The following is a 22042-nucleotide window of genomic DNA, read 5'->3' on the forward strand; positions in this document are numbered from 1 at the left end:
TCCTGCTTAGCTTCCAGAATTGGGTTCCTTGGGGTATTTACTTCCTAAAATTTCTATGAACATCCCTTATCGGAAATGCAGTATGCCTTATCTGAGTCCAGGTAGTCCCCAAATTACAAACAAGATAGGTTCTGTAGGTTTGTTCTTGAGTTGAATTTGTATGTTATTATTTTTATTCATGTATTTATCGATATATAGCATCATGTGTTACGCTTTCAATGCCTGTTTCATCTTACTTTCTTCTTCTTCTTCTTCTTCTTCTTCTTCTTCATCTATTTATATCAGTCAATGAGGATGGTGTCACAGGTTATTTAACAATATGTTAAATAGTAGTTCCTTTGTTACAGTCGTACAATTACAAATGGCCCTTTGAAGGCAACCATAAGGCTGATGTGGTTCTTAGTTAAAATGAGCTCGACACCCCTGAGTTAGAGGATCTGAACTACCAGGTACCAAAGGTCATGTCATCTTAAATTTCACATCTTTTGCCATTTCCTTTTCAGTCGGAAAGGATAGAAATAAGCCAGATAGAGATCTGAGCATCTTTGCAGAGAGCCTGTTCCTTGGGCCATTGATTTCAAAAGATGCCATTGATTTCCTTTTTTTTGTTCCCTGCTCTTAAGAAATGAAGACTCAAATACTGGACCATCTTGAAAATCAGTGTCTTTGGAGTGGAAGAGATATTGTGTTGAGAGGCAAGAAGCTCACTTGACATAGGATGAAGATAAATGTTCAACAGAAGTCACACCTAAATGAGATATAAGAAGGTATCAAAGAGGCAAAGCCTCCTTTCAAGGATGCTGAAAATAGTTTTCTGCTTCCATTTTCATCCTTTACAGAGGAAGGGGGAAAAACATTGATTTTGATATAATTATCTTGGAAGTGATGGTAAAATACAGAAGAAAATAATTGCAGAATTAGCATGGATCTAATTAGATAGAAATTATTCTCCTGAAGAGCCCATTATTGGACTTCTGCTCCTACACTGCTTACAGTTACCCACATCATGTTCTAATGGATAAATTATAACTAAAAGCAAGAATGCATTATGAATTTTCAGCACCCTCTTTAGTGCCAGCGTAAATTTTCCTTCTGCTGCAGAGTTAATGAAACCTCTTGAGTCTCAGGGCAAAACCAATTTGAACTCTGGCTTTTTGTTAATAGCAGGCTACAAGGGGAGCTGCTGCTTTTGAGGAGCAAAATGCTAACTGTCAATGCTTGGGCCTAAAACTATGGCAGCATGTGGGAGCAGCATCATGTATTAGGGTGGATGAATAATTATAATTTCAGCTGCTTCTTGTATCGTGCCCATAACTATTTTTCGCTGATAGAGACAGCAACATGCACCAAAGCTTCCTAGAAGAGCCAAGGGATATGGACTTGTCACACAGATTTCAATATAGTTTCATAGAAATAACTATTAGTGTTATACCATACGTTGCAGTGGTGCCATAGGTTAAACTCTTGTGCTGCTGAACTGCTGAGCTGAAGGTTGGCAGTTTGAATCCACGGGACAGGGCGAGCTCCCACTGTTAGCCCTAGCTCCTGCCAACCTAGCAGTTCAAAAACATACAAATGTGAGTAGATAAATAGGTACCTTAAGAAATGGGGCTACAAAGCAGACTCCACGACATGCGAGTGCAGAGAAGAGCAAACCACAGACCACCTATTACAATGCAGTCTGAGCCCTGCCACATGCACTATGGAGGACCTTCTTACAGCAACACTAGAGGCACTCCAAGTGGTCAAAGGACATCTAATCTAATCTAATCTAAGCTATCTAAATCTAATCTAAATCTATCTATCTATCTATCTATCTATCTATCTATCTATATAATAAAAGTCAGTGTTTGTATGCGGGTATGTATGCTTGTATGTGGGTATGTGCCAGCTTTCTGATTGGCCGCCACTATCACAGGCCATTGTGACCACCAGGAACGATGGACCTCGCCCAAACTTGATACGCTTAACCTCCATGACCCCCTTTACACCCTGATGCATTTTGGGGGAGGATGTACCATGGATGATGGGATTTGCAGTACCTTCACTCACTTCCTGAGACTACTGCGACTACCAGGAATGACAGAATTGGACCAAACTTGGCACACAGACAGCCTCTGGCCTCCACAAGCAGGCTATAGTTCCCAGTGCTGAGAACCCAGCAGTCATCTTTTCCACTGACATTGCGCTTGCAGAGAGCTCCATGAACATGCAGCCCAACCCCTGCCAATATCCTTCCCAAACACTATAGCCCATCACCCAAGGAATGCTTTCATGTGGGGACAATTTCATCCTAGATTTTGCTTTTTCTTCCACCATAGGCAGGCATCCCAGGGTTTTCCATTGCTGGGAAATTGGCATGGCCCCTCCTACTGCCCTTCCCTTTTCAATCTCTCTGCACAACAAACAGAACAAAACTGAGCTGCAACTAAACTTACTGGAGGAGTTTGGGGATTGACTACACATGATGGAAATTGTAGTTCACCCTGCATCAAGTCATACCACTGTGACTCCTACGGGGGCATTTAGAGGAGTTATAGTTCACCAACACCCGGAACGCTATGAACCCAAACAAGGATGGGTCTGGACCAACCTTGCCATCCATACCTGATATGCCCAGATTTGAATACTGGTGGGTTTGGAGGGGAATTGGTCTGGACATTTGGGAGGAGTAGATACTGGGATTTATAGTTCACCTGCAATGAATGAGCCCTTCGAACCCATCGATGATGGACCAGGACCACACTTGGCACACAGAGCCCCCATAACCAATACAACATATTGAACAAGTTTGGGGGAAATCGAGTTATAGTTAACCTGCATCCAGAGAAACAGTCATCCCCACCGACAATGGGCCAGGACCACACTTCACACAGAGAAGCCTTATGACCGACACTATTATTATGTTAGTCTGTTTTAGTATGTTTTAAAAGGAAAGAGGGAAGGAATCTAGTGGCAATACTAAGGACTTTATCATACTATTATTAGAATGATCTTTTTCACATCTCAGCACAATTTCACAATGCTCGCCTTTTGTTTTGAAAATTCCCCCAATCAATCCTTTTTACAGCTGTGCTTCTTAACTACACTTGCCATTCCTAGTCCATGGGCACTATATTTTTTCCTTGCCTATTTTTATTTCCACCCTATTTTTCTGCAATTGTCCAGTTTCAACATTCCCACAAGAACATCTTCCACTTCACAATACCAGGACTGCAGCAGAAGGAAGTTCTCACGCAAGGACGAGTGGCAGAACAACAGTAAGCACAATGTGATGATGGGACAGGCTGTTGGAAATAGCAACTTTCTCCAAGTTTCCTATACTAGTTTTTATATAATTGAGATTTCTTACTATATTGTATGTATATACTGTATGCAGTTTTCCCCTTAATTTTACATTGTTTGAGGTTGTGGGAGGGACTACAGACCATGTGACCAGATCTGGGACTATTCAGACTGAGATTCCATTTTAGAAGTCAGTACACTTGAGTATAGTGTAGTAGTCAGTAAAATATATTTTATGGGAGAGTAACTGAAATAACACTTCTGAAATAACTGAAATAACACTTCTGAAGATCTGCTATATATTTTATCCATTGCATATCTTTGTTCCTAACAGTTCAAGGAGAAAACCAGGGATATCAGTTTAACAACTGAGAAACCTACATTGCCTTGCGTGAATACTAGTGGAGATATACCACTAAGGAGAAGATTGACTCAAGTGAGTTTTAAACTCTTCTCAGGAAGATCACATTTTACAAAAAGGTTGTGATTATTTCAAATAGTGTGAATGCCAATTTATCTTCAAAAAGGGTCATGCTTCCAAATGGCTATGGAGATTCTGATTTTCCAAAAGGTTATGATATCTAAAAAGGTCTTGCCTTTCCAAAATAGTTATTGTATTATGCAGTAAGCCCTATCAGCAGATACTTTTATCCTGCTGTACTTGTGCTTTAGCAGCCTCGTGTGATAAAGTCCTAAGGCTAATGGATTTATTTTAACATGAAGTCTCACAGATTTCAATTCACCTCCTCAGATGCATTAAGGGAGTAGGATCATTATGCCATGGGCACTGAAGCATCTTAACATGGCTGTGCATATGAGATCAGAGCATAAAAGGATACAGAAACTTTAAAATTGAAGAATTCTATGGTTCCAGGAAACCGTGATTAGGAAACAACTCATAGGTCAAGGTGAAGATAGCCATACAATTCAAAAGGCTATCTTTCTGGCCTTGACCTATGGTGTTTTTTGGCTCTATGTATATCCAGGCCAGAGTTTCTTAACCTCCTTTTCCTGGAACGTTAGAGTGCTGTTCAAGAGATATGTGATTGCAAAAACCCCTAACATTCTTTGAGCTATAGGTAAAGGTAAAGCTTTTCCCCAAGTCTAGTCATGTCCAACTCTGAGGGTTGGTGCTCATCTTCATTTCTAATCCGGTGTTACAAGAGCCGGTGTTGTCCATAGACATCTCCAAGGTCACGACTGCATGGAGCGCAGTTACCTTCCTGCCGGAGCAGTACCTATTGTCTACTCACATTTGCATGTTTTTGAACTATTAGGTTGGCAGAAGCTGGGGCTAACAGTGGGAGCTCACCCTGCTCCCCTGGATTTGACCACCAACCTTTCGGTCAGCAAGTTCAGCAGCTCAGTGGTTTAACCCGCTGCGCCACCGAGCTATAGGTTAGATATAATAATTTTTGTGCAAATATTCCCTGAAATCTTAAAAATTATTTCAAAGGTTCCTCCAAGATAAAGGGGCTGAGAAAGACATTTTAAGACAATATTCTTAGGTAAATGGAATCTGAACTCTGCTGAAGAATATAATCACAGTAACTTTAAAAAAGGAAATAAAAATGGTAAATGGTAAAGTGGTAGGATGGCTGGCAGGGTGACCTAATTCTTGAACATCCATTATCCAACAGTCCGAAATCTGAAATGCTACAAGATCTGAAAGGTCCCAAAAGAAAAGCCTGTGAGCAGCTGAGATGACACTTTTAATTTATGTTGGTTCAATGTACACTAACTTTGTTCCATAGAAACGTAGAGTTGGAAGAGACCTCATGGGCCATCCAGTCCAACCTCCTCCCAAGAAGCATTTACAAAATTATTAAAAGCATAGTGAATAAAATTACCTTCAGGCTATGTGTAGAAGGTGTATATGAACTATCAATGTATTTCAGATTTAGATTTGGGTCTAATGAGATATCTCATTATATATATGCAAATGGGGGTACTCCAAAATCACTTATTTCAGATAAGTGATACTCAACATATAAAAAAGAAGTGAGTGGACAGGCCCTTCATATTGTGGTGGCAAAAAATTAAAACTGGGGATCTCAAAACCAGAGTGAGACCTATTAGGGCAAACTAATTAAACACAAACACAAGGAGTCAGTCTGGTCAGTTGATAGCCAAAGTACTTATAATTACAGTTTAGGTCAATAGGCCATAACAGAAATGTCCTGTTGGGACAGAACAGACATATAAGATAATTTAGAATGGTGAAGTGGCTGGTCTCTTAGACCTGAAGTGTGATAACAATAAAGCCTGCTTACCCAAAAGTAAGCTTCAATAGAACTAAGTACAGTAGAAATAATTTTTTTTGTGATGCCAGGAAATGCCAAGGATTAAGTAAACAACATCACAGTAGAAACATCTACATAGTAATGAAATATATAATGTCATGAAATATGAATGTATGGTATAAATGAATTGTATGGAAGGAAAGAATGAGAGCTAATAATTTTGAAGACACCATTCAAAAATATTAAGGCCTGCAATGACTAACTACCTGCTTGCTGAATTGCAATTCGAACTTGCTAATGACAACTGAAATAGTTGACCTGCCTGGTAAACTGTGATACAAACTGACAGTGATAAGAGAAATGTTTAAATCTGTTTGCATCTGTCAACATTTGCTGACTTTATAAATTTTTAGGGCAGAGACAATGACTCTTTCAAGTTAAGGAAATATTTACAACCTTTAAGAAGGAAGTCAACATAAGGCCAACACCAATAAAAAAGAATCAACATCTGGCCAGGAAACTGAGATGGAGCCAGGATGGAAGATGTCTATCATTAAATTACAACTTTGTGGACAACATCAGCAAAGTATTGCTATATAAGTGAACTTATGACGATCCAGAAAGTGTGACAGACAGTGATGCTGTTCACCCGCCATGCTCAGTGGAGATGGTATATGGGAGTGGCAGATTTACATGAAAGCAGTCTGGTCATTGGGGCTCCTTTTCTCAAGGGAAGAAGAAGGAGTGCATTTTGGAGTCATGATATGTGTTGCTAACCTATATCTTGAAGAGAGCAGAAAAGAAGCGGAAAAAACCTATTTGAGGTATAATCAGAAATTATAATGAGTTTCAGATTAGTTTTTTTCTAAATATAACAAAGTTATATTTAATGATGCGTGATACTCGTGAATAATAGGCTGATTCTCATTTTTATGAAGAACAGCTGAAATGTTTTCTCTCAGAGTCCACTGTAAACACAGCACCTTGTTGCTAACAGATGTGTGTAAATATCTAAAACAGCCACTAGGTGGCATTCAGAAAACATGCTTTCATGATTCCAACATTGAGCTAAGGGGATCTCATTTGGGGTTGGGGTCCACAGTTTAAGGAGAAATGCTCTAGAACAGTGTTTCTCAAACTCTGCTCCTTCAGGTGTTATAAGCTTCAGCGCCCTGAAATCCCAGCTGTTAGGAATTGTGGGAGCTGAAGTCCAAAACACCTGTAGGATAAGAGTTTGAGAAACACTTCTCTAGAACACTGGATCTTAAAATGTGGGTCCTGACTCCAAATGAGATCCCCCTAGCTTGATATTGGAGTCATGACTAAATGGGAAACTATGTTGTGGCTGGAAATTGTGTTAATAATCTGGTTTGTATTTATCAGGTTTAGATGCACTGGGAAATTATAGCTGCTATAAAAATGGTTAGTTTCTTTCCCACTCATGTAAATGAACACAGCTACCAATTTAAGTGTGTTGAGGCTAAATTCTGTAGTTATTTTCAATTTATTAAGTCCATACTTTATTTAGAACAACTTAGTTCCACTTTTATTGCTAGTTTAACTATGTCATTCCTCCTAGAATAGTTCTCTTGATTCTTTTCTTACCAGCCTCTGGTATTCTATAATTTCCTGTCAACAATTTTAACAAAGTTGGCTTGAAAGCCTGTCATTCTTCTTCAACCTATTTCTTCTGCTCAGATAGCTCTTCATATTTCCTTCTCCTTCTTACCGGTATGCCACTTCAAATACTTTCAGTTTTTAGTTTCCATCTATTTGTTCTGTCATAAATGCTCTTGCGGGATACTCTCCTTCCAAAAATGACCTGAGCTGACATGTTTTTATGGCTCTGTATAGCATTAACATGCTGTGATAAAAGTCTGTCATACTATGAATCCTTCAAGTCAGCAATATGTAATTTTGGATTATCCTGCTTTGGAGATTTATTCAAATAATTCAACTACAACCTAGGCTAGGAGGCTCTAAGAGACGTTAGGACCCCAAGATGCTATGTACTTCTTTTCCAGCAAATCCTGATTGTGATGGTTGATGCTGATTACTTTGTCAAATTCTGGGAATTTAGGTCCAAAATATTTGAAAGCCCAAAGTTTGAAAAACATGTATGCAATTACATGGGCAAAATGGCTCCATATAAATGTATATTCAATCGTTCCAATTTGGCATTGATAGTTGTAATGGATTGGCCTACGTTGCAGGGTTGGTGTGTAAAGGCAGTTCAAGGCCTTGCTTGGAAAGGCACAGCAAAGCAGGGGGAGGAGTGATCAGTCAGCTTCATGTATGGAAGTGCAATCTGATTGGTTGATGAAACTGGTGGGAGTTGCTTAGCAACAGGAGGTAGGTAGGGCCTGAGAGACAGTAAGAGCTATACAGCCAGAGAGTTGGTCAGATAGGGCTTGAAGTTTGTAGAGTTAGGAAGTGGAGTTTTGAAGCTATTCAGCCAGAGAGTTAGTCAGTTTTGGAATTGGTGTTAGAAGAGTGAGGGAGTGCAGTTTTGAAGAGGAAGGAAGAGTTTTGGGAACTGTTATTGAGAAACCTCTTTGAAGGAAAAGTTAAACTAGCCTTCGCAGAGAAGTGCTAAGAGCTGTAGTGAGCCTCTAAAGGTTAGAGTGCTTGAGTAAAGAGCCTCTGAAAGAGAGGACTCAAAGGTTTAAAAAGCCTGTTTATTTTCCTGTGTGAGGGAACATATTTTTAAGAAACTCAAGTTAAAGAACCATTCTCTGTTTAAATAACCATCCTGTTATTTTATTGAAACTAATATGCAACCGTTCTGTTCAAGTACAAATAAACATCATACTTTGTTTTAACTTCACCTCAAGTCTTCATGTGTCTTCCTGTTCATTATAATAAAGAGGTGGCCACAAAAAACCAAGAATCAAAAGAATGCACATGATAGATGATAAAAGAAGAGGAGGACTAGCACTCCCAGATCTACAGTTATATCATGAAGCATGCTGCCTAATGTGGGTCAGAGAATGGACAATGCTCCAAAAAACTAAAGTATTGATACTGGAAGGGGTAAACCTTAGAGCAGGTTGGCACGCCTATACATGGTATGGGAGAAGAAGGATAGAAAAAAACTTCAGAGATCACTTCATCCACTCCTCAATAATAAAAGTATGGGAAAAGTACAAAAGAAAATTATTTACCAAGACCCCACTTTGTGTATCCCCGTTGGAGGCCTGTCAAAGAAGGGAACTGGGATGGGCAAACTGGCCAAAATACAAAGACGTTTTGATCAGAGAAAAGGGAAGTTATAAGTTAAAAACACAAGAAAATATAAATCAAGAATTTAAAAACATAGGGTGGTTTCAATACATACAATCAAAAGACTATTTCAATTCGGATAAGAAGGAAGGTTTTGAAGACAAAGAAACATTTGGGGATAAAATATTACAATCAGAAACCAAAATTATAACCAAAATTTACAAGAAACTTCTAGAGTGGTCAACCAAACAAGAATTAATTAAGGCGTGTATGATCAAATGGGCAGAAAATATAGGGACACCAATTAGAATCGAAAAATGGGAGAAAGCCTGGAACTATAGATTAAAATTAATATATTCGGCAGATCTTAAAGAAAATTGGATAAAAGTTTTTTACAGATGGTATTTGACCCCCCCAAAATGATCAAAATATTATAAAAAGACCTCAAACAAATGCTGGAAATGCGAAGAGCATGAAGGCACTTATTACCACAGTTGGTGGACATGCGAGTTGGCTAAAGATTTTTGGAAAGAAATACAACAAGGAATACAAACGATGCTACAAATTAAGATTAATTTAGACCCCAATTTTTTTCTTCTAGGCATGTATGATATAGAAAAAGATAAAAACAATTTTTTATTTAATTACTTAGTTACTGCAGCGAGAATGACTTACGCCAAAGGATGGAGGGGAAAAAACAGGCCAGATATAAGACTTTGGTTTAACAAAATTATAGAAATTATGAACATGGATAAATTAACATATTTATTATCAAACACCCAAGGCAAGCCAATAAAACAAAGAGATTGGGAATCAATTAAATACTACCTAAAATATGAAAAATGCAAAATAATAGTATAAAAACATCTCAGATAAAAGAGGGGGACTAACGGATTGTCTCAGATTAAGTAATGTAGTGAAGAACAAAGACAAAAAAGGCAAGAGAGATAGGAGCACTAAGTGTCAAGAGTCAGACGCCAGTTAACATATAAAACAAAGTTTATTCCGAAAATAAGCCAAAAATAACATAAACACAGGAAATATCCTTGAAACACTTCACTTTTCAGTGTTTCGAGAGTAGATTGGACAATAACAACTCAAAAACGAGCCACGCTAATTTCCCATGCTGGCATTCAATAAAAAACTAAATAACGCTTCAATTCAGCTTTGGAAAACAAATAGAGTTAATTGCTGGAAAATAAACAAACTAGAAAAGCAGTAAAGCTGCTTCCACAGTGCAGATAAGCCGAGAGCCTCAAAGGGATGATGAATAGCCGTCGTCAGAAGAATCCAAGGTCAGGTCAGGAGGCAGCAGAAATTCCGAAAGACAAACCAATAGTCAGAAGCCGGGAGTAGCCGTCAGTCAGAGGGCGTAGACAGAAGCCAGGTCAAATTCAATCCAAAGTCCGAAGAGGGTGCAGTCATCCAAAACAGGTCCACGACAAGACACAGCGAGAGCCAAGCTAGATGATATCAGCAGATTCAAATCATAGTCCAAGTCCAGTCTTCATGGAAACGCAGAGATCCCAATGGCGCCTCAGCAACACCTTGCAAAGTGCAGTGGCCAAACATTCCCATTTTATTCCCCTTCCTCCTGGGTGACCAAACACTCACACCCAAACACCAGGTGTCCCAAATCTACTCAGAGTCTGAACTCCACACAGCTAGAGCTCGTGGATCTGGAGTACCTAGCAATTCGTTGGAGTCCCAATCATCCTGCCCACACTTAGCCCCATGAACACTTAAAGAACCATCCTCCCTTCTCCAAGCATCCCAATTGGGATCAGCTCCTGCAGAAACCCCAGGTTCAGAAGTATCCATAAGCCCCAAATCCCCAGACATCTCCGGTGGCTGTGCCCACTCAGTGCCCGCTTCCCCAGCCACCACCTGTTCCTCAGCATCCATCTCCCCATCTGAATCTTCCTCAGAAGATCCCCCATATAGCTCTCTAAGTCGCTTCCTGCGCAACTCCTCCAGTGAACCCTCATCACGAGGGTTTTTTCTTCCTCTTCGAATTCCATCCCCATCAACCATAATCCCCGAAGGCGCAGTCACAACAACTAAGTGTACTATAAGAATAGTATACAATGCACCACATAATAGAAGGAAGTCGATTTTATGTAATAGGTTTGTCTATGTGCGGTTTGTTCTTTTATGTTTGATGTTATGTGGTTATTTTATGTGGTTTGTTATTTTATGATTTATGGTTTCTCTTTTTCCTCTTTTTTTGTTTTGTTTCTTTTTTCTCACACTCGTATGCACTTGTATTTATGTCTCACATTTTTATTATATGTCTTCAATAAAAATATTTTTAAAAAGAGGTGGCCTGTCCACTTATTAACCCTCACTCATATATGATTTAACTGGTGGCAGCAAAAGAAACATATCATTATAATTGATGGCAGCAAAGAAATATATAATATATTTTGGTGGCAGCAAACGGCCTCGCACACCGTAGTTCAGCCACGTCCTCTATAATAGTCTTCTCTGTCACCTTACTTTCCAGTTGTTCTTAAAATGGTTGTTTCTGTTTTCTCCTCCCACATTCCTCCTCTGTCCACAGCTTACTTTGATTCCTAAAAACTGAGTTCAGGAAACAAAAGTAGTTTGCACTCAATTAGCTGAGTAAGGTGGGAGAGGAGAGGAGGGGCCAGAAATCTGCTTTCCCTAGTAATCTCATTAGGCTAACGCTCTTCTAGCTCTTATTAATAACTTATTAATTCTTATTAATAACCTTTGCCATCTTGGCCATCTGTAAAAGGGAGGGGATCAAAAGAACTTTTATATAGCCCTTCTTTATCCTGCCTATTTTGCATCCATTTCATGGGTGTTGTCTTGCAAAAACTGTAATATGGTAGATCATTCACTTGAAACGGAAGAGCCTAAACCAATGATGGGAAAGCTTTTGCGCTTGGTGTGTCAAAATTCACCAAAAAACCTAGCATGATTTGGGTGGTGTATCCCTTCGAGAAAAAAACCATAATTTCGCAATATGTATAGTTTAAATAACAAAAATGTATAATTGTAATATTTAACTGTACTAGCTTTGCCCGGCCACACATTGCTGTGGCTTATGGGAATCTTTTGTTGGCCAGGTGGAATAACAGTGAACAGCCTTGCAGTCTCAAAGCTTGGCCGTTTTCTGGAGTAGCTGGAGCTGTTTGTTGTATGAATGTAGAGGCATAGATGAGGGGTTGTGCTGCCAAGTTTAGTGTTTCTGGGATGTGTAGTTTTGTTGTTTTGTCCGGTGCCGTGATTCCATTACCCTTTTATATATATAGATTTAATCAAAAACTATTTACTACCATTATTTCCATGTACAACAATCTATGGTACCTCTTGCAGTTTCCATGCTGATTTCTCTCTATTGTAGTTTCAATGTAGTCATGAATAATGAATAATATAATAATAATTTAATAGTAATAATATGATAATATAGTATATAGTGTGTGTGTGTATATATATATATATATATAATGTAATGTGCATAATTCCCATGGAGTAAACAACAAAACCACTGGACAAAATCACACCAAATCTGGCCACAAAAGACATAGTCATCCAATCAATCTGCATGCGGCAGTGTGTCAGCAAAAATGTCTAGGCATATCAGTGCTGACACGCGTGTCATAGGTTGGCCATCACTGGCCTAAACTATTTATTTAGCAGAGGTCCCCCAAAAGATATACCCAGTAGATTAGACAAGCTATCTAAAGCAGTCTAGTGCCCTCCAGATATTCTGGAGAACAAACCCCACTATTCCTGACCATTGTCAAACCCTATCATTTCTGACAGTTGTCCATGTGCACAGAAGCAGATGGGAGCTGTAGCCCCAAAATATCTGAAGACCATCATATTAAGGAAAATCCTTAATATGATGAGGAGGGAATAGGAATATGAAAAAATTCTAGTTTCTTGAATGACGTTTCATTAAAATATCTTGACCTTCTTAGAATTCTCTTTTACAAGAATATTTCGATGCAGCATCAGCTTGAGGCTCACTTCTAGCAGTCCTCATTTCTCATCTTGCCCTTTCCTTGTTTATTCACCCATGAGTTTAAATACTGGATATATTGAAAATCTGCCAAAAATATTCCCACATACAAGCAATATTTTAGAGTTCCGGTGTGCTTATTTCCACCCTATTTATTATTGAATTCTGCATTTTCACCTTGAATGATTAGTTACTCAGAGGCTTAAGACTGCTTGAACCTTTTGGGATATGATATTTTAATTGAGTGCTATAAGACAATGTTATTAACTTTTATGTCGATCCATTTAATTAAGCACTTCTTTTCATGCTACAGATTTTTGAAATTGGTATTGATAGCAATGAGAGTTTGGCTGTTGGGAATGAAGCATTAACCTGAATGAACACTCTTAGCTTCATGCAGGTTGTCACACAAGGAAATGAATTTTGTATAGTACCCAGCAAGGGAGAGAAAGAGGGAGGCCTGAGAAATAAAGAATCAAGAAGAGGTGTGCCTGTTAAGCCAAAGTATTGTATTTTGTGTTTCTAATTAACATGATAGAACCATTTGTTGGCATAAAAAAGGCTGAATCTCAGCTGGGTATGGACAAGTCTTATGGATTGTTCCACTAAAACATATGACATCCATAGGATTTAGTGTATCACTTTTTAAACAATACTGTGATAACAAGTGATTCAGATAATCACCCATTTTTAATGTACACTAAATATTTTTCACATGCCATCTCTCAGGGGTACTTTGTGCTTTTCCTGCATGTCAGTGGGTTGGACAAGATGGCCCATGTGGTCTTTCCCAACTCTATTATTCTGTGATTTTATGCAGTAACTTTGAGGGAGACCCTTCCTTTTAAAATAAAAAATGACTTGCTTCAAAAGAAGAGCATAGATGAATAAATGTGAATCATTCATGGGTTTATACCTGAATTAAGAGCCACAGTGGCATAATAGGGTTAAACCCTTGTGCCAGCTGAACTGCTGTCCTGAAGGTTGGGTTGCTGACCTGAAGGTTGCCGGTTCAAATCCATGAGACATGGTGAGCTCCCATTTGTCAGCTCTAGCTTTCGGGGGCATAAGAGAAGCCGCCCAGCTAACACATCCCGGCACCCCCTGGGCAATGTCTCTGTAGACGGATAATTCTCTCACATCAGAAGTGACTTGCAGTATGTTCTCAAGTAGTTTCGGACATGCTAAAAAAACCCTACTTCTGCCTATACCGTTTCCCTGAAAATAAGACATCCCCAGAAAATAAGAACTAGTAGAGGTTTTGCTGAATTGCTAAATACAAGGCCGCCCTCGAAAGTAAGATTTGGAAAGTTTTTGTTTAGCAGCATGCAGGATCGGTAAATGTATATACCATAGATTGTTGTACATGGAAATAAAGGTAGTAACAAGAAATAATAATAATAATAATAATAATAATAATAATAATAATAATAATAATAAAATAACTATATTCTTGTATCCCACCTCCATCTCCCAGAAGGGACTCAGGGCAGCTTACACAGGGATAAGCCCAACAACAACATAAATTCACATACAAACAGAAATTTAAAACAGTAATTTTAAAACAGTATAGCAATAAAATATAATATAGAAATTCTTGAAAGGATTCACAGTTTGGTTATGCTGTTTTGTGATGACAACTACTGTACAGTAGATAATAAATTTTCATTTTTAAAAATTCAACCATAAATGTGAATTCGTCTTTGTGGAAAAATAAGACATCCCCTGAAAATAAGACCTAGCACATCTTTGGGAGCAAAAATTAATATAAGACACTGTCTTATTTTCGGGGAAACAGGGTACTACTGGATTAGAGTTGAGCAAACGATGGCCAACCAGTTATCCTGTCTGTTGTCAGGATAAAGTGGGAGAAGGGGAGTCAGATATGCTTCCTTGAGCTCTGTAGAGTAATCATGTATATGATTGGAACTAATAAAGCAAGTAATATTTTTGAAAATTCCTTCCTTGCAAAGTCTCTTTGAAAATACATTGAAATAACTGTCGCACACCTGGTGGGTTTTTTAGCCAGATACTACAGCTGTCCGGCGTATGCAAATTCAAATCCAAAACCCATCAAGAGCAGCACATGCAGATATTCTCATTTATCATGTTGGCTCAAGTGACAAGTGGAGTGCCGCAGGGCTCCGTCCTGGGCCCGGTTCTGTTCAACATCTTTATTAACGACTTAGACGAAGGGTTAGAAGGCACGATCATCAAGTTTGCAGATGACACCAAACTCGGAGGGATAGCTAACACTCCAGAAGACAGGAGCAGAATTCAAAATGATCTTGACAGACTAGAGAGATGGGCCGAAACTAACAAAATGAAGTTCAACAGGGACAAATGCAAGATACTTCACTTCGGCAGAAAAAATGGAAATCAAAGATACAGAATGGGGGACGCCTGGCTTGACAGCAGTGTGTGCGAAAAAGATCTTGGAGTCCTCGTGGACAACAAGTTAAACATGAGCCTACAATGTGATGCGGCAGCTAAAAAAGCCAATGGGATTTTGGCCTGCATCAATAGGGGAATAACGTCTAGATCCAGGGAAGTCATGCTCCCCCTCTATTCTGCCTTGGTCAGACCACACCTGGAATACTGTGTCCAGTTTTGGGCACCGCAGATGAAGGGAGATGCTGACAAGCTGGAAAGCGTCCAGAGGAGGGCAACTAAAATGATTAAGGGTCTGGAGAACAAGCCCTATGAGGAGAGGCTTAAAGAGCTGGGCATGTTTAGCCTGCAGAAGAGAAGGCTGAGAGGAGACATGATAGCCATGTACAAATATGTGAGGGGAAGTCATAGGGAGGAGGGAGCAAGCTTATTTTCTGCTGCCCTGCAGACTAGGACACGGAACAATGGCTTCAAACTACAGGAAAGGAGATTCCACCTGAACATCAGGAAGAACTTCCTCACTGTGAGGGCTGTTCGGCAGTGGAACTCTCTCCCCCGGGCCGTGGTGGAGGCTCCTTCTTTGGAGGCTTTTAAGCAGAGGCTGGATGGCCATCTGTCGGGGGTGCTTTGAATGCGATTTCCTGCTTCTTAGCGGGGGGTTGGACTAGATGGCCCTTGAGGTCTCTTCCAACTCTACTATTCTATGATTCTATGATTCTAAGATGCTATAATGAATTTTCAGCCATGAAGGAACAGATGGAGGGGGTAAGGAAACACCAGCGGGAGCTAACTAACAAACACCTTTTTAATCGCACCTAGAAGCTGAAGCAGTTTTTGCGATTCTCCCTAGGGTTTACATCCTACCCTCCACCTACAATTACATACACAGCACTTTCTCGCATCCTAGCAGTGCCATGTCATGTGCAACAAGGTGGTTCATGAATAGTGACACTGATGCTCTGCTCACTGCCTTGTTCCAAATGGTCTGTTGGGACCACGTGCCTGAAATACCAACTCTCTCCCAGCAGTCCCCTATTCTTTTGTGGCATACCAGCATTACACAAGGCAACACACTTATGAATCTTGGCATTGAGTCGATAAGTGGGGCAGTTGTGTGCACTCTTGGTTGAAAAATAATTTTACATAGTAAAATAAAAACTTTTCCTCCTTTTGCAGTGCTTTCTGTAAGATTTCTCTCCCTGCTGGAGAACCACAGCAGTTCTCTGAGATTTCAGAGTCAGCATTGTGAGACCTTTCAACCCTACTGTAAGGGTTACGGGATTGTCAGGATGTGAAAGCCCAGCACTCATAACAGCTGAACTCTCCACATCCCGTCAGAGCAATGGGGGGGGGGGGGGGGTGGGAGATAATCTAAATGATAAGGGCCACCTGGCTAGGATGATGGGTTTTATGGCCTGCTCTGGTTTTTCAAGCCTGGGAAAGGACTACATAACAGATACGTGTGAATATGGAAAGGGAGGTAGGAGGTGGATATACTCGGGGTTTGGTGGGAATATGTTAGTTCTAGCTTTGATTTCGACTTGTAAAGAAGGTCTTCAATAAAGCGTTTCCATGGAACTGCCTGTGTGAGCCTGCATTGAGTCCTATAGCTTTCAAGAGCTGAAAGGGATGCTCTGGAGAACAAACTTTGCTAATACTGATTGCAATATCATGCTTAGTGCTAAACTAAATTGGCTTCTGAGAAACAATACAGATTTTAGCTTAGAATGTTGTCCTATGGTTCTAAAGCAAAAAGTGTTCCTGATGAAGGTATAATGGAAAAACATAATACTTATATTGGAAAACATATATTGAATGGAATCATATTAGAAACAGAAATTAGAAATACCATATATACTCAAAGATAAGCCAAGTTTTTCAGCCCTTTTTATGAGCTGAAAAAGCCTCCCCGGCTTATAATCGGGTCAAGGTCAAGCTGGCAGCAGAGCCTCTAGGCCATTGCTTGCAATATATGATATATTTATCTCTCATCTTACCCTTCCTTATCAGTGTTTACTTTTCCAAAGCCTCCCTCGCTCTTAACCAAGGGAATGTTTTGAAAAGGGAAAGAAGCCCTTGCAAGTCAGGAAGTATATACCCATTAATCTTATATAAGCATTTCCCTTGAAATATCTATTAATCTCTGCTACAGATATATAGGCATTTCCCCCTGCAAGCCTTTGCAATCCCTATGTACCTAAATATTTGTATCTTTCTATCTATATACATTAATTTTATATATGAATTTCCCCCTCATATGTTTGCAAGTCTTTGCAAATCCTATATACATATAGATAGCTAGAGATTTCCATGTACCTATATATCTGTATCTATGTGTATACATTATTTTATATGTGAATTTTCACCTCACATGTTTGCAAGTCTTTGCAAATCCTATACAGATATAATTATCTATACACAGAGAGATGTCTAGATAGATATATATGAATATAGGTCTTGCAAATATTGCAGGGGAAATGCACACACACAGATTTCTAGATAAATATAAACATAAATATATAGGGCTTGCAAATATTGCAGGAGGGAAATGCACATATATATAGAGAGGATTTGCAAATTTTTCAGGGGGAAATGCATATGTGAAATTAGTATATATAATTATAGATCTATATTTAGCTCTGCATTGTTTATTTATTTAGTTTCCTGGATTGTTCTCTACACTGTTTCCTGGATAACCAGCAGGGTCCAATTTCTGTTGGCCAACTGAAAATAAATCATACTTTTGCAGACCTCAGGGGCTATCTTTGTTTCATTGTCTCAAGTCTTCTCTCTGCCAATTCACTCTCATCTTTTTGTGCAACTCTCATTTTGATCCCTTCCTTTTAAGAGAAAGGGAATCCGCATGGGGCTGTCATTTCTCATCTCCCATTTACACATAAAATGTAGGGGCTCAAGGACAGAATAGAACTACTTGGCATTGCAACTGTATAAACTACTGTCCTCTGCTGTTCTCCTTTGATAACACTTTATGTTTTACTGTGAGACCTAAGCTATTCTTTATCCACATGTGTGGTGTAATTGCCTCATTACAATGTGAACTTATACATTTGTGTCAAACCAAAAAATAAACAGATTCTCTTGACTCATGAAAGAAGGTGATCGAACTATCTTCTTGGTAAGGCAAAGAGAAACCCTTTGATCAAAAATGAGTCTGGGTCATAATCTTTCTCTGTAGCTTGAGGATCCACCCACAGTTCACCCAACTGTAGCAGGATTTCAGCCAGACCTGGCATTCCAATGTCAGCCACCTATACTTCAAACCACAATGTTTAACAACATCAAATGCAAGAAACTGGGGCAAAATAGTTTTTAGTCACCATTTCCCACTGCATCAAATATAAATCCAGCAAAAATTATGACTGATAAAAATTATAAATACATCTGAAATTAAATTAGATTAGTATTTTGGCTATTTCCCCTCTGTTGCATTCATTCACTCATTTTTCTTCCTCAGATGAAAACAAATGGCAGATGCTGAATCTTGGATATCTAGCTATTATGCTTCGTTAACATCAATCTACTTTTTATGTGATTCTTTGAGCTTAGGAAAACATTCAGAAGTTTTTGGCACTATGATTAATACCTTCTGACTGAATGCATGCCTGTCTGAAAAATGGATCTCCTGACAATACTGTTCATTTCTCTATAATCCATTATTTGGTTACATCTGTCTTCACTGCCTTTCCAATAAGTGCATACCTCATGACAGGCATACAATTAAAATTCTATATACTGTTTAGGGATGGGGAAAAAATGAAAAATATGGACAAGCTTGGTTAAGCCAGTGGGGGAAATGTATTTCAAACTTAATCCAAATTAAGAATAGCATATAAGGTGTGAACAACATAGAACCAGTATAGGGAAAAGTTACAAATTTTAATAGGCGAACGAAAAAACCCCACACCAAATGCTGGCATACTGTTAGCCATTAATCTATATATATAAAAGAGAGCTGGAATTGTGGCACCGAGCAAAACAACAAAACTAAAGGCCCTCCAACCTCGAAATTTGACAACACAACCCATCATCCATGCCTCTAGGTTGATACAACAAAAAATCCCATCAAAAACCTCCACGGGGCCTTAAAAACCCAGCCGTTAGCCTGGCTGGAAGGTCCCATGGTGGTCGGAGGAGGGGCCGCGCAGTAAGAATTGTCAGGCCACGGCGGGGCCTGAGCAGGCGTGGAACAACCCACCCCGTGAAGAGCCACCGCGGCCTCATCCATGCGCCACAGGCCGGAGGGAGGCCACGCCCCCCCCCCCCCGGAGCCACTTCAGCCTCCCGCCAGCCGGAGGGAGGCCGCGAAGCCCCAAGGTATCTTTTTTTTTGGATGTTGAGGCCTGCACAGCCGAAGGCGGGGGGGGCTTCCAGAAAGGCGCCCCCTCCCCCCGCAAAGACCACCGCAGCCTCCTCAGTGCCCCGCAGGCCTCAGGGCGGCCATAGCCACAAGAGAGCCGGAGTTCAAACCTTCCCCCCCAAGAGTCACCTCCGCCTCCTGCCAGGCCGGAGGGAGGCCGCAAGGCCCAAGGTTTCTTTTCTTTTAATTATTTATTTTCTTTTGGACATAGATGCCTGAAGGGGTGGCCTCAAGGCCGGGAAGCGCCGTGGCCCAAAGGAGGGAGGCCGCCAAGCCGCAATGTTTTTGTTTTGTTTTTTTTAGATGGAGGCCTCCAGAGGCGGAGGCAGGGGTGGCCGCAAGGCCGGAAAGAGCCCCCCCCCGCCGTGTCCTAAAGGGTCCTAAAGCCTCCCTCCCCTTTTCCCCTCTTCAGAGGAGGGCCCTACCTTCCCAGCCTCAGCTGCCTGGGCCTCTGTCTCTCTTCCAGGGATTGGAAAGAGGGGCTGCCTGCCTGTACTCTCAGGCAACAAATATCATATCTAAAATTACTGTGGTGTAATAATACAGAACAATATAATCTCTAAAATCAGGACATTAAATAAAGAACAACACTCTGAAAATGGGAATTCCAGATAGGAAACAACCAGGGCAGCTAACACCTACCAACAAAGGATTCCCCCAGGCAGGAAGCAACAATATAATCTCTAAAATCAGGACATTAAATAAAGAACAACATTCTGAAAATGGGAATTCCAGAAAGGAAACAACCAGGGCCAGCTAACACCTCCCAACAAAGGATTCCCCCAGGCAGGAAGCAACCAGGCTTCCAAACAGAAAGACTATTCAGTGCTGTTCAACCTAACCAAGCAAGATTTCCCCTTCATAGTACACCCTCAAGGTTTCAAGCCATGAGGCTACTCCGTCTCATTCAGCCTGCCCAAGAAAGGATGCCCCTATGTAGAAAGCAGTCAGTCTTTGAAACAGCGAGGCTATTCAGTACAATTCAAATTGGCTAAAAAACCATTTCCCTACAACGCAAGTACCCAGCCTTCCAAGCAGCGAACCTATTCAATTGTATTCCAGCTCACCAAACAAGGAGAAAACACCCAGACTTTAAGGCTGCAAGGCTATTCACTGCTATCCCAACTGGTCAACAAATGATTCCCATCAGCCACAGCAACGCGTGGCCGGGCACAGCTAGTATCATTATAAATATGAATTATGTTCATGTAAAGGTGAATTCTGATGTTCCAGTTATATGCATTGTGAAAATGGATCCAAAAGTATGCCCGTTGTGCCATGGGTCCTATGGGGTCATGGGGACATCAAATAATATGCTCCAGGACTGCCTAAAGTGCATTATCTCAATTCACTTGAAGGATTGTGTGTACTGCCAGGAATGTAGTTATGACTCGTAAAGTTCAATCAAATGAAAATTACTATTTCAACACTTAGCAAGAATCTCACTGCTTTGATAGTATGTCCTGATTAATTTGAAGTTTGAACCAATTTTATGTAGAAGCATTGACTAAATAAGCAAAACCTGAATATACCCTAAATAAAATACTAATTCACAAAAACCAAATTATAATGGAACGTTGTTTGTTGTGGGGCCGGGCTGTGGCGCAGGCTGGTTAGTAGCCAGCTGCAATAAATCACTCTGACCAAGAGGTCATGAGTTCGAGGCCAGCCCGTGGAGGAATGAGCACCTGACCATTAAAATAAAATAAATAGCCCCTGCTCGTTGCTGACCTAAGCAACCTGAAAGATAGTTGCATCTATCAAGTAGGAAATTTAGGTACCAATTATATGTGGGGAGGCTAATTTAACTAATTTACGAAACACTAAAAAATCGTCCAGCAAGCGTTTGGAATGAGGAAGTTGCAGTTGCTGTGGATGATGAAGCAGCTGCTCCCCCTGTGCCGGAATCGAGCATACCCTCAGGAAGCTGGAAGCTGGAGAAGTTTAAATCGCCTCTATGTCTGTCTCTGTTCTATGTGTATATGGCATTGAATGTTTGCCAATTATGTGTATATTGTGATCCGCCCTGAGTCCCCTTCGGGGTGAGAAGGCCGGAATATAAATACTGCAAATAAATAAATAAATAAATAAATAAATAAATTTCCACTGCTTGGTTTTGGACTAATGAATAGAACTCCCTAATGATCCTGTATCTACAGGAATGAAACAATGCCATAGAGAGTCATTTGCTCTATGAATTCTAAGCTAGACACATCTAAAACTTGTCAACCAGTAGTGCTAAAGTGGAAATTTAATTCGGTAAAAGGTTTGTGGCTCAAAAATCTAACCAAGTGGCAAGTCTTTTCTTTACACCCCTTAAGCAAAGGATAAGGGGCTGCAGTGGAGCAGCAGGTTAAACTGCTGAGTTTCTGAACTTGTTGACCAGAAGGTCGGTGGTTCAAATCCACGGGATGGGGTGAACTCTGGTTGCTAGCTGCAGCTTCTGCCAACGTAGTAGTTGAAAATTGAAATTGTGAGTAGATCAATAGGCACAGCTCTGGCGGGAAGGTAACGCCGCTTGTTACAGTC

General features: G+C 40.2%; 1 protein-coding gene and 1 long non-coding RNA gene across 22 annotated transcripts in view; one reads left to right on the forward strand and one right to left on the reverse strand.

Moving 5' to 3' along the window:
• The window catches only part of LOC103278957 (uncharacterized), a 94360-nt gene that overhangs the window by 44689 nt on the left and 27629 nt on the right, over positions 1-22042 (forward strand). The window contains exons 3-4 of the long non-coding RNA XR_506447.3: positions 624-3260; positions 3620-3721. This is a non-coding gene — a long non-coding RNA (uncharacterized LOC103278957). The remainder of the gene's footprint in view (positions 1-623; positions 3261-3619; positions 3722-22042) is intronic.
• magi2 (membrane associated guanylate kinase, WW and PDZ domain containing 2) overlaps positions 1-22042 on the reverse strand; it is a 929612-nt gene that overhangs the window by 9185 nt on the left and 898385 nt on the right. The window lies entirely within an intron of this gene.

Source organism: Anolis carolinensis, chromosome 5, assembly GCF_035594765.1.
Source record: "Anolis carolinensis isolate JA03-04 chromosome 5, rAnoCar3.1.pri, whole genome shotgun sequence".
Taxonomy (NCBI): domain Eukaryota; kingdom Metazoa; phylum Chordata; class Lepidosauria; order Squamata; family Dactyloidae; genus Anolis; species Anolis carolinensis.